Raw genomic sequence first — 13,688 nt, 5'->3', positions numbered from 1 at the left:
CGATTCCTCTGAACAGCAAGGTCCTTCCTTGGGTCCAATATGCTTTCCAATCAGAGGCACTGAGGGTGGCACCAATACCTGCTTGCCATCTGTTGGTCAACAGTTCATGGTTTACAGCGTAGAGACATTTATGGCATCATCCAGTATCTTAATTCCCTTTCAGTTAACTTTATTGCAGGGATGCAAGTAGTGGATGGATCTCCAATCAAGTTGTAGTTATCTCATATCCCCACAATGATGTCCCTCCTGTTTTTACTCCATACAACCTCAATGTGGCATGTTGGTTGGTGTATTTCACTGTTATGAATGTAATTTCAACAGGAGTTACCTTTTCTCCAGTATAAGTTCTTCATTGGATGTCTATAGGCTTCAGTTCAGTATCTTTGAAATGCCATTCAAACTCATTTTGTGGAATGATTGAATCAGCCAAGCCCGTGTCCAATTCTATTTTAATTAATTTGTTGTTTACTTCTTATTCACTTCTGCTGTAAGCCATATTGCTTGTCCATTGTTAGTTTTAACATTTTATCTCACAAGGCTACTCAGTCCTGTGTCACTCTCATCATCAGATTTATCATCAACAGCATGCAGATTAATTCACTTTTTGAAACTGCAACTTAACTTTTTATCTTTTTAATCTTCCCTGTGCAGACCATTTATTTTAGTCTGCTCGGCATGTTCTTTGTATGTGCCCTACTTTTCTGCATTTTCTGCAAGTTTCACCTTTAGATCTGCATTTGTCTGGTGTATATGAACCTCTGCCACAATGGTAATACAATTTCTTTGGCCAGGCAGGCCTCCAACTAGACACTGCAATTTGTTCACACTCATTTTCTTTCCTGACTGCAACTCAATTGCAGCTCTAGCTGCAGTTTCCATTGATAGAGCTATCTCAACTGGTCTTTTAAATGTAAGTTGTGTTCAGTTAGGAGCCATTTTTGAATGCTTTCTTGTAAGATTCCATAAACTAAACAATCTACCAGTACATTATTAAGCCTATCATTGAACCAACAATGCTCAGACAACTAGTTCAATTCAGCTAAATTCATTGAAATGGATTCTCTTTCTTTTTGATTCTGTTTATGAAACCTAAAGCCTTCTGCAATCTGAAATGGTTTCAGTTGTAAATGTTCCTGCATTACTCTAGACATCAGCAAAGCTCATTTTGGCTGGTTTGGTTGGAGCATTTAGATTTTGAAGCAAACTATCTGCCTTAAATCCAATGCACTCAGCAAATTTGGCACTTGTTTCTTATTGGCTATAACATTTGTTTTAAAATACAGCACAATCCGTTCAGTATACGTACTGTATTTCAGTTTTCTTTTGTGTAATCAAACATGTAAATCTTTCCAATGTAGCCAGCCATTTCTGCTCTTTTTTTAATGATTGTTATCACCTGGTACTCATTGTTTATGAACCCATGAATTCTTCAATTTTCTGACTTTTTTAGTCTATTGCCTTTCTTTTTACAAATAAAATGTACTGCTCCAAAGAAAAAGAACATGTACTGGGCTTTTTTAGAACTTGACCATTTCTCACTGTGTTTTTTAAAAACTGAAATGTCTCACTGCACTTCGGGTAGGTAGTCATCTTGGGTCCAATTTTAAAATACCTCATCACCACTGTTATGCTTTGTAACTCCAAAACATAAAAACTAATCGGAAGGAAATACGGAGAACCCAGAATGCAAGTCCAACTTCATTTTTACATTAAGTGAGGCGCTCACTTACATACGCACGATGACGTGTCCCAGTCGCATACTTTGTACTTATAACCATTATGAATTATATAAACAACAAAGAATGCTTAATCAAACAATGTATTTACAATATTACTCAAATATTACTATATTAAATACACAACAGAAAGCATTACCATTTGTACAGTTGCAATGTCCAGCTCAGGGAGTATCAGAGCTGGACAGCAATTCCATCAGATCTGAAACAGAAAGATAAGTTAACACTTGGAGTCCGGCCCTTTGTGAAGTAGAATTATGCTAAATTTTCATCTTATAATGGAATCATTTCTTTCTTGCAAGGAATATTATTAATGCTCTATGTTCCTGTTGCTTCCAGATTTTATTTGTAATTAACAGCATTTTGTTTGATTTTCCTGTATCTCTGGGGGTCTCTTTTTATTTTAAAAGCTTGCAATTTTCTTGTTTTACATCACGACAACTCTAAACATTATTCCAAAATATTATAGTCTTTTTAAGATCATCATTGCCCCATGTCAGTAATTACAATTAGTGTAAGAGAAGAGGTTCACAGGCCTCCACTAATTCTATGAAAAACTACCTCACCTATAACGGAGTCTAAAATATACTCAGTTGTAACTTGTAAAGGAGCTGTTGCAATCTGGAACCAATTTATACTTTATGCAGTGGATTAGAGTGAGTTTGCAGACTTTTCTTTGTATCAGGAATCAGAATTTAGTTTGGTGTATGTTCATAATTCTGTTTGTAATTCCTCATTGCATAGAAGGAAATAATTCAACCCATTGAGTCTCTGCCAGTTCTCAGAGGAATCCCAATTGTAAATCATTTAAAAATTCATTTAGTGTTTAATAAAAGTCAGAATAACAAGTGAGTGCAGACTTACAAAAAAATGACCAGTTTTAGCTAATCCGATTAATAAAGTGCTTAACTGAGTTTAGCAGATAATCACGTGAAAGCATAGAATTCATAGCAGCTTCACACCTTTGCAAGTGAATTTTGCTAATAAGCCACTTCATTGTTTGACTGAGAATGAAATGATCTGTGTGTAAAAGACATGAAGTGAATTACAATGTTTTTATGTTTTGTAACTATAAAGGGCAGCATTGTGGCACAGTAGTTCTCCCAGTGGCTGCTTGGGTTTCCTCCAGGTGTTCCGGTTTCTCCTGCCTCCCGAAGACGGACCGATAGTTTAATTGACTGCTGTATGTGACCCCGTAAAGTAGGTTAATGACAAAAATAAGCAAAAGGGATTTGATGGACAGGCATGAGAAGGAATATGTTGAAGTACCATAGAGAAGTAAGGAAGGAGGAATGCGACTGCTCGCATGTAAACCTGTGTAAAGCTGACAGAATGGTCTTCTGTGTTGGTATAAGTATGAAATACATTATGAATTATCAACAGAATGAATCAAGTCTACCCCACCTTTTCAAAAACAGCTTTGTGCATGCATACTCTGATGAAGTGGCAGTGATTCATCACAGATGGCAGATTTTCAAAACGTGAAATTAGGTGTTTTCCTTTGAAAAATAATAAATGTTTCAGAGGAATCTCTGACTAAAGGTGTGTTTCTCATTAAAGTATTCCAGTCTGAAAGCTATTTGTGTAATCACTGGCTATTCTCCGTTTGGCCAACACTGAAAAAAATCACAAACTCTTGGCTGATGTGACTATGGCAGCTGTTCGGTGTATAATAGTGCTGGAGTCATCTTTCAACATAATTTCATTTTTAAAAAATGCAGCCTTTCTTCTGAAATCTCCAGTACCTCATAGGGCAAAACTTCAGTAACTTAACTCTACCTAACCTTCAGCCTATTTTCTTCGACATATATTTTCTCTCTTTTCACCACTGTCATTTGCACTATCTCACAACTGCATCAAACCTCATTTATTTGAGAACATATAACGTACCCAATATTTGAGACCTTATCAAATGGAAAGAAAATGGACCTTTCATATGTGAGGTGAACAGATCAAATGCTGCGACTAAAGGATATCCAGCACATCAAATCGAAAGATAAAGGAGTGCATGTATGTAGTGCCATTGACTACCGGACAGCATCCCGGGGCGGTACTCAGGATGTGTGTGGCACAATTGCCAGGTGTGTTAACAGACAGTTTAAATCTCTCCATCTCCCAGTATAGAGTTGTCTCCTGCTTCAAATCATCCACCATTGTCCCTGTACCAAAAAAGACTAAGGTAACATGCCTGAACAACTGGCGTCCTGTCACACTCACCTCAATAATAAGCAAGTGCTTTGAGAGACTGGTCAAGGATTACATCTACAGCATGCTGTCACCCACACTGGACCCCTTACAATTCGCCTACTGACACAACCGATCGACAAATGACGCAACAACTGCAGCTCTACACACAGTCCTTACACATCTGGAGAAGAAGGATGCTTATGTGAGAATGCTGTTCTTGGACTGCAGTTCAGCATTCAACACCATAATTCCCTCCAGGCTCAACACGAAGCTCAGAGACCTCGGCCTTCACCCTGCCTTGTGTAGCTGGGTCCTGGAATTTTCTGTCAGATTACCAGCAGGTGGTAAGAGTGGGCTTCCTCACCTCTGCCCCTCTGACCCTCAACACAGGTGCCCCTCAGAGCTGTGTACTAAGTCCGCTCCTTTACTCTCGGTATACCATTGACTGTATCACCACCCACAGCTCCAATCTGCTAATTGAATTTGCTGACAACACTACACTACACTGATTGGCCTTATCTCAAATAATAATGAGGCAGCCTACAGAGAAGAAGTTATCACCGTGACACAGTGGTGTCAAGAAAGCAACCTCTCCCTCAGTGTTGCAAAAACAAAGGAGCTGGTCGTGGATTACAAGAGCAATGGAGACAGGCTAACCCCTATTGACATCAATGGACTTGGGAGTTGAGAGGATAAACAGCTTTAAGTTCCCCGGTATAAACATCACCGAGGATCTCACGTGGTCTGTACATACTGGCTGTGTGCCAAAAAAGCCGTAACAGCACCTCTTTCACCTCAGACAGTTGAAGAAGTTTGGTATCGGCCCCAAATCCTTTCTCTAGGGGCACAACTGAGAGCATCCTGACTGGCTGCATCACTGCTTGGTATGGGAATTGTACTTCTCTCAATTGCAGGACTCTTCAGAGAGTGCTATGGACAGCCCAGTGCATCTGTAGATGTGATCTTCCTACTATTCAGGACATTTACAAAGACAGGTGTGTAAAAAGGGCCCAAAGGATCTTTGGGGACTTGAGTCATCCCAACCACAAACTGTTCCAGCTGCTACTATGATTGCACATTGGACATTTAGACGGAGATGTAACGTAAAGATTTTTACTCCTCATGTATACGAAGGATGTAAGAAATAAAGTGAATTCAATTCAGTTCAAATCATCCACTACAGTATTGGAATTTTAGAAACAGGGCAGCCAATTCACACAGGAAAAAGTTGCTACAAACTGCAAACGTTAACGGCTGTAACAATGGTGAATGGGGAAGGAATATTGGTCAGGGTAAAAGCACATCCCCATGGGTACTATCTCAGAGCTACCCATCTTCTGATACTTAGCCACGTATATGATTGTGATGACCCAAACAAGGACAGAAGAGGATAAATCAACCCGATGCTATTCTTCAGAGTCTGTAAGTGATTGGTTTACAGAGATATCCTGGCAGAAAAGTACAGGGTTGGATAAGTAAATTTAATTTTACCAGCACTGAGAAAGTATTTAAATATGCCACTCAATTAACTTCTTCAATCATCAATATATCTTACAAATCAGAAAAAAAGGTGTGGAAAAATTCACTGAGTTTGAATGTGTTCCTGTGACTCCACAAATTCTTCCAACTAAGAGCAGCACATTTATATTATGTCAGTAATTATATCTTCTCTGGGTGTTATTTTCATTTAAGCCTGCAGTTTAACATAATCCCAGGGTATTGGTTTTATTTAAAATAGATGATCCACTTCAGCCTGCTGACAGGTCATTCCTAAATCTACAGCCACCTGTCACAGTCACCAAGTCATCAATTCAATGCTTTAACATAAATATAACTAAACCTGAAATGAAAACCAGGTGTAACATCTCCACACAATTATTGGAAGAAGACTGGCTCCTGACTTGCTGCTAAAACCAAATCAGTAGGAAAACCATTGCAAACATATAGAGTAAATAAGCAAAAGGATTGCTTTGTGAAACATAAGCACAAATATCCCACAACTCCATCTCAAATGGTATCTAACATTTCTGGTTGGATGCTCTCCCAGGTTCAGCCTTTATTTGTGCCAAATCAGATGAGACGTGCAATTCATCCAACCATCAGAAGGCTTAACATGCTAACACTTCAAGAAGATAAATTTCCCTTAGACCAGAGCACTGGCTCAATGGTTGGAAATATTGCAGGCTACCAAGAACAATCAACCTTTGTGGACTTGTTTCACATTTTAAAATTTAAAAGTTGGAGCAAAGACATATTAATATTCCTTCACACACTACTTGTCTGCAAACTTTGTACATTGCCTGTCACTCAAAATATACAAACCTTATATGAACTCCTCACTCTACAAGTAGAATACTCGTTTCTTCCCTCATTTTACATTTACCCTATCCAGACCCTACTGACATGGTCTTCCTCCAGCACAGTCAGATGCTAGGTGCTGCTCCTTCACTGCCCAGCGACAGCCTCCTGCACTCAGCCTTGTGTTCGAGCCCACTGTCAACTTGCTGGTCGTCATCCACCACTTTAAAATTTACTTGGAATGAAAGTATGAAGCCCTGAAGCAAAAAACACTTGGCTTTCCTCCTGAAGCTATGTGAACGATCTTTACTGCTCACTTTGGCCTTTATCTGCTTGATTCCCAGCCCAAGCGAAACTGGGGAGTGAAGTGTTTTATCTGAAAAGTTGAGGAGCCTCATTTTTTTTCTGCTGTGACTTCCAATATTGCCAACATTATTTTTTTTTGTCTCTCATTTTTATGCCGTTCCCCCTCTCAAGTGCTTGCCTTCAGCTGGCCATTCCTTGTTTCCTGGCGTAGTATCTGATGCACACAGCAAATGCTGTATTCTCTTCTCCTGAGGATGCTTCTATCGATGTGGTCAGCCACCGAATCCAAAACCTTACTGGGAAGTGAGAGAATGAAACCTGTGTGCCAAATGTGTAGGGATGGGGGTGTTTAGCACTTTGTAAAGAATTTTGAAAGCCAAGGAAACATGATGAAATCCTGAAGCCCAACCCCAACTTTATCGATGCACTATCAAAGTGCAGACTCGTTTTATTTAGATGTTAAACTCGGTGAGCATAAAAAAATCTTTAATTCCACAACTTCAGATTAATTTCATTCCTGAAATGATTGAAACATTTCAGGAAATGGAAGCAAGTCGGATCCATTTCTGACAAGTATCCGCCGCAACTACTCATTTCGACAATACACTGGTGCAGTGTTGGAAACCTCGTCCATAAAGACCGGCACTGTTTGGTGACAGCTGAACAACACATTCATCCTGCTCTTTAGGGGAAGGCAGAACTATCATTCTGAATAGCTTCCACAAGACCGCATTTACATCTTGTTGGAGATTTATGTGGCCTGTCAGGTCTGTGAAAGAGAATTGTAAATGCATCAAAATTACTTGCTGAGAATGTGAACACGCTGCAGCTGGATTTTAAATGGTGTCTGAAAATATTAATTACATAGATATTTCTCCCTGCTCTTTCCCTGCTAGAGCAGGGTTCCCTTGGTTAATGATGGGGGTCCAAGGCATAAAAAAGTTTGGGGACCCCTGCACTGGAGTTTCATTTCAAGACCTAGTACTTCATGTGAAGATTTTAGTTTTAAATACTTCTGTTCATTTCTTTTCGTATTTTTGAGCAAATGAATGCTGATGTGATCGTGAGTCATAAACTCAGAGACATGTTAAGACCCTGTGTAATGAGAGGGACTGGACCATTGAAATAACAGTGTTGCTTAAGTCCTTAAAATTAATAGATGCATAGGTATGAATTAGTCTCCTTGCTCAGTTCGGGCCAGTCACTTTGTTCAGCTGGATCCTTTGAGAAAAATGAGCAAATAGATGGAAGTCTTCTCACAATATAATTAGAGTCTTAGTGAGGAATATTCCATTTTTGCAATAATTTAAATGTAACTACAGTCTGATTTCAGATACTGAACCAAAGTAGGAATTTCCTAAGGAAAAACTTCAAATCAATGTACTTTAATCGGTTCAGCTCTCAACTGGTTTGTTAGTTTACCATTGACAACAGCCAAAAGCCATCAAACTCGTGACTTCTTAAAGACCACTTGCACGGGAGAGTAAAAACATGACTTGAAGTGCACACGGTTTATTGTGGAATCTTAACCAAGTAAAAGCTCGTAAAGTTCATGGAATCTCAAAAATCCTCCAGTGATCTGATGCCAAGCCACCTAAGTTGATATTAGATCAACTTTTTCATAGAGGCGATTTTAAGGATCATCTTGAGAAGAATAATGAAGTGGAGACAGAAACCATTCAATGAATGAAACATTGTAAGGCTGGAAGTGATAAAATCAGCAAATGGAAAGACATTGGGTGGACATGAAAACAGATGAAAGTCTTTAAAATCAAATCCATATAATTACAGGATGGTCTGTCTAAATTTGATAATAGATGAGGGGTAGGAACAATAGGAAGTGAAAAAAATTAACAGGCATGAGTTAATTGAGGAGAGTGAGCAGGGGAGTTGTATAAGTTCAAAGTAGATTTTATTATCAAAGTACATATATGTCACCAAATACAACCCTGAGATTCATTTTCCTGTGGGCATACTCAGCAAATCTATAGGATAGTAACTATAACAGGAACAATGAAAGATCAACCAGAGTGCAGAAGACAGCAAACTGTGCAAATGCATATATAAGGAATTAGCAATAAATAATGAGAGCATGAGATAATGAGATAAAGAGTCATTAAAGTGAGATATCTGAACGTTTCAATGACTGTAGTTATCCCTTTTTATTCAAGCATCTGATGATTAAGGGGTAGTGACTGGTATTGAATCTGGTGGTGCGAGTCCTGAGGCTCCCGTACCTCCCAGCTGACGGCAGAAGCAAGAAGGTAGCATAACCTGTGTGCCAGAGATCTCTGATGGTGGATGCTGCTTTCCTATGACAGCGTTTCTTGTGGATGTGCTCAATGATTGGTAGATCACATTGGCCTAATCAAGCTGAGTTTTTTTTTCTGACAAAGTAGCAGTGAAGCTTGAAGAATGAAATACAGTGGATTTTAGGGAACCACTTAACAAAGTACAACAAAAAGGTGATGAACAAAATGAAGACCCAGAGAATTAGAGTGTTAGTGTCCTTTGTAGAATTGGTTAAAAAGTCAGCTTAAGAATGGAAAGCAATAAATTGTGGTAAATTTATTGGCAGCCCCCAAGATTCTACAGTAGTGTTGTGATTTGGCTTACACATACATAATTGTTTGGATATCGGAATTTGGAATAAAATAAAAAAATCAATGTAGCAAATAATCTCTTTCAGTGCATCAGACTGTACGTAGTCAAAGGTCGCAGAGGAGTCCAGAAGAACAAGCAAAGACTGTTTAACACAGGCTCAATTGCAGGCATCAGTTGTGACTTTAATAAGGGCCATTTTACTAATTGAACAGGAAATGGGTATCAGGTTGGTGTAATTTAAGACTTTGATTCTGAAAAAGCGAACAGTGGATTTGGAAGTGTAGTACATTCATAAATTTTGAAGGAGTAAATGGGTTTGAAGAAGATTATGAAAACTGGAGGGTCATGGCATGGTACGTTGAGGAGAATGATGCTGGAATACTTGCAACACACACAAAATGCTATAGGAACTCAGCAGACCAAGTAGCATCAATGGAAAAGAGTACAGTCGGCGTTTCAGGGCAAGACCCTTCAGCAAGACTGGAGAAAAAAAGATTAGTAGATTTAAAAGGTGGGGGAGGGGAAGGAGGAACACAAGGTGATAGGTGAAACTGGGAGGGGAGAGGTGAAGTAAAGAGCTGGGAAGATTATTAGTGAAAGAGATGCAGGGTTAGAGAAGGGGGAATCTAATAGGAGAGGACAGAAGGCCATGGAAGAAAGAAAAGGGGGGAGGAGCACCAGAGAGGCAATGGGCAGGTAAGGAGATAAAGCAGAGAGGGAAAAGGGGATGGGAAATGGTGAAGAAGAGGGGGAGAGGGAGGCATTACCAGAAGTTCGAGAAATCGATGTTCACGCCATCAGGTTGGAGGCTACCCAAGGCGAATACAAGGTGTTGTTCCTCCAACCTGAGAATGGCCTCATTGTGACAGGATGGGCAGGAGAAACAAAAACAATGAAAAGGACAACTTATCAATTTCAGTCCAAAGGAGAGTCATGAAAGGAAGTAGGGCTGTCAATATCTTAGTGGAGGCAAAATTTGGATCTCATGGACAAAGAGAACTTGGCAAAGGCAGAAGGGGAGAAAGTAGAGAATGTTGATTGTTCAGGTCAAGTTGTACAGGGGCAGGAGTCGTGGATGAGAGAGTACTTTTGAAGAAGCTTGGCTGCAGGAAGGGAGTGAGGTGACAGAGTCAGCTAAATTGATGCAGTTTGAAAGAAAGTACAAGCCTTCAGCACAAGTTAACCACAAAATTATAGATCATGTTATTCTGGGTATTCCTTTAAAGAGGAATATTTCACAAGAAGTGTTTAAATTATAGTGGGGTCCCTGGTAGTTGTTGCTCTTGAAGTTAGTGTTACCATATTGAGAGACCATGTACAGCTTGTAATTTCTCTTATTGCTGCAAGGTCTCAGGAATAAGTTCTCATTATCCTCAAAGACTAGCCTATTTTATTTAACTGAACTAAATTCATATCCGATAAAAATACAGTACATAAAATAACAGTTGCAGTTTCTATAATAAAAGTGACACACATGGTTCAGTAAAACCCGATAATGTAACAGACTGAAGCAGTTAGATTGCAGCATGTCAAATGGACATGTATAACTTGCCAGTTTAGAGCGTGTGAGATAGAAACAGGCCCTTTGGTCCAAATCGTTCATACCAACCAAGATGCCCATTTAACTTATTCCCATTTGCCTATTTTTGGACTACATCCTTCCAAACATTTCCTATCCAAGTACATGTCCAAATGACTTTTATATTTTGTTATTTTATCTGCCCCAACTTCTTCCTCTGGTAGCTCTTTCCAGGTAAGTGGAAAGGGTTGCTTCTCAGGTTCCTATAACATATGACCCCTCTCGCCTTACAGCAATGTCCTCTAGTTCTTGGTTCCCCAAATCTGGAAATAGTCTATGTGCATTCTATTTATGCCCCTCATGATTTTAAACACCTCTATAGCATCTTCTTTCTGTCTCCTACGCTCCAAAGAATAAAGACATAGCCTGCCCAACCTCTCCCAAATAACTCCACCTTTCGAGTCCTAACAACGTCACTGTAAATTATTTCTGCACTCTGTCCAACTTTATAGCATCTTTTCTGTAACGGGGTAACCAGAACTAAGCACAATACTCCAAGTGCAGCCTCACATACAGGATGTTTTCCTTGTCGATTATTACAGGACTATAATTTTCTTCTGTTTATGAACAATAAAGTTAACTGACCAGAATCCTAGAGGTATGGGTGACTTCAGATACATTATGTCTGTTGTCATTTGTTGGTGATCAGCTGCTATGTTGCTTGAAAATTAAAATAAAAGCAATCAGTTATTCCTGAGAGTGATATACCATTGCTGAAATTTTTAGCAAAGCTCAAACCTCTGCATAACATATTTTATCACATGTTAGAGTTGTTGACCAAGTTGGTCAGAATAGAAGGGAGCACTGAAACAGCACGTGAAACATTACAGTGCCCTAACCAAACATCACCACACTTTCTACACGCTGTCCGTAGGGATGGGTATTCCCCCGGACTTGATCAACACAGCCATTCATTAGGCTCCTCCACAATAAGTTCAGAGATGCTCTGTCGTCTTGGTAAAGTTGATTTTGTTGATTGTATTAGTAAAGCATTGTACTCTGATCTTGAAAGTCATAGGACATGAGATTCAACTAAAAGCACTTACTTTGAATATCAAACGATGTGAACTGGGAAGATCTGGAACATGTTCAGTTTAATAAAAATAGGTTAGCCTTTGAGAACCATGGTAATAACTTTTCCAAATGCTTAAAACTGAATTTTGGTTTGTAATTTGTTTTCAAACCAGTACAGACATCCACCAAAGTACAATATTTTGGTTCATAATAGGTTTATTTAGTTGAGTCAGTTTCGTGTTTACGAGATAATAGTTGCTGAACTATCACAATGTATTATTTTTAACATTGAGATGCCAGTATTTAAAACAATACATACTGTCCCTGGGTTATGTAAAAGCTCTGTTCTTGAGAACAGTCAGAAAACCAATTTTTCAAGATGTCAGAAATGAACAATTTCTATAAGGATTGTTTGAAATGAACAAATATTTATTGTTTTCTCCTGCAGATTAGTTACAATGGTATATTGTCTGAATGTCCCACATCTAATAGTTTGTTCTGATGGCTTCAAAGTATCAATGGAAGTTACATTATTTGATAAAGTATTTTACAAGTATTTTAGAACAGATTTGCTGTGTCAGTTTCCAAGGTAAATCTTTTAAGTGGACTCCTTCTGTGAACCAGCAGCTATGTTCTTAAAGACAATGCTTCTATTGGATTACTGTGGGAAGGTTTCACATAAGCAGTTTTGTTTTGAAGATTGTTTGTCTTTGAATTAACAAGTTCCATAACTCCTGAAGCTGTTTACACATCTGTAACTAAATTTCTTGTCTTGAAAAATGTTTTAAGAGTTTAATGGAAGAATCTGTGTAGTTAGATGTTTTTCCAATCAGGCCTTTCATGAGCTGGAAAACCTTATTAGGATGGTGGTGAATATTGGTAGCTCAGGTTGAGGTATTTGATGTTGCGGTGCTCGCTGAGCTTGGCAATTAGCTTGCAGGCGTTTCTTCACCAGTCGAAGTGACATCCTCAGTGTAAAGTTGCTGGTGTTTCCCTCTGGAAATGCTTGCGTTTATATCGCCCCCCATTCACTTGCTTCAGTCCTGATTGGCTACCTTCTCAGTTGACCTTTGAATTCTATTGGCTTGCGTTTCTTTCACACTTAGATGCTTGTAGATGGTGAATATTTTGATGTGTTTGTTTTACAGAGTTATTGGAAGATAACCATGCTTCTAAAAATCCTTGTATCTGCTTCAAAGAAAATCTTGTATTCAAGAAGTGTTAATTAGTCTCTGGTCAATCGTATTTTCAGAAATGTTTTTAAACAAAATGGAATTTTCATATCACAGTCATGATAATAGTGGAAGCGAAGCATGAGTTTGTATAATTGAGTTGCAGAGAGATGTATATTTGTTGTAACTCCATAGAATGAGAAACTAAGAGCTACTCAATAGAGAAGGTACAAGCACCTATCTTTCACTAAAGTAATAGCAAAAAAAACCCAAAGAAACCTTGGGAAAGTGCCTTTGGAAAATTTTTGAGATGGAGGTGACAAAGTGCAATAGTTTAATGGCAGAAATCCTTATGGAAGAATTTACTGATTGAAGATTCAGCTGATAGAATGAAAGATGCAACATTATGCCGGAGTATAGGAGTGATAGGCTGTTGTGCTCCTGTGTCTTATGGTCTTATCGAATCATGGAATCATTTTACCACTAAACAACGAATCAATGAACATCTAGGTGCACAGAGTGGTTACTGTATGCAAGTTACTGTTTGCATTGGATAGATTTGCCAACCAGGGAGGTCTGAAAGTCTGTCACTGAACTGTTAAATTTCTATGATTAGACTGTTGAGCTTGAAGTCAATGAAGATGGATGGCAGGACAGTTCTGAAAGTTTGCCAAGGCTGGGTAGCCAAATTCAGCTACATAGCCTTGGTGATCTTTTCCTAACGTTGGCCTGAATGAAATTTTACCTCATCCAAAGTTTCAGGTTGGGCCAGCGGATGGAAATTGTTGCAAC

At 38.9% G+C, this 13,688-nt stretch overlaps 1 protein-coding gene across 2 annotated transcripts in view; it reads left to right on the top strand.

The window, feature by feature from the left end:
* The window catches only part of sema3c (sema domain, immunoglobulin domain (Ig), short basic domain, secreted, (semaphorin) 3C), a 101,436-nt gene that overhangs the window by 48,926 nt on the left and 38,822 nt on the right, over positions 1 to 13,688 (top strand). The window lies entirely within an intron of this gene.

This window comes from Mobula birostris, chromosome 23, assembly GCF_030028105.1.
Source record: "Mobula birostris isolate sMobBir1 chromosome 23, sMobBir1.hap1, whole genome shotgun sequence".
In the NCBI taxonomy this organism is placed as follows: Eukaryota; Metazoa; Chordata; class Chondrichthyes; order Myliobatiformes; family Myliobatidae; genus Mobula; species Mobula birostris.
This window is presented reverse-complemented; position numbering and strand designations above follow the sequence as displayed.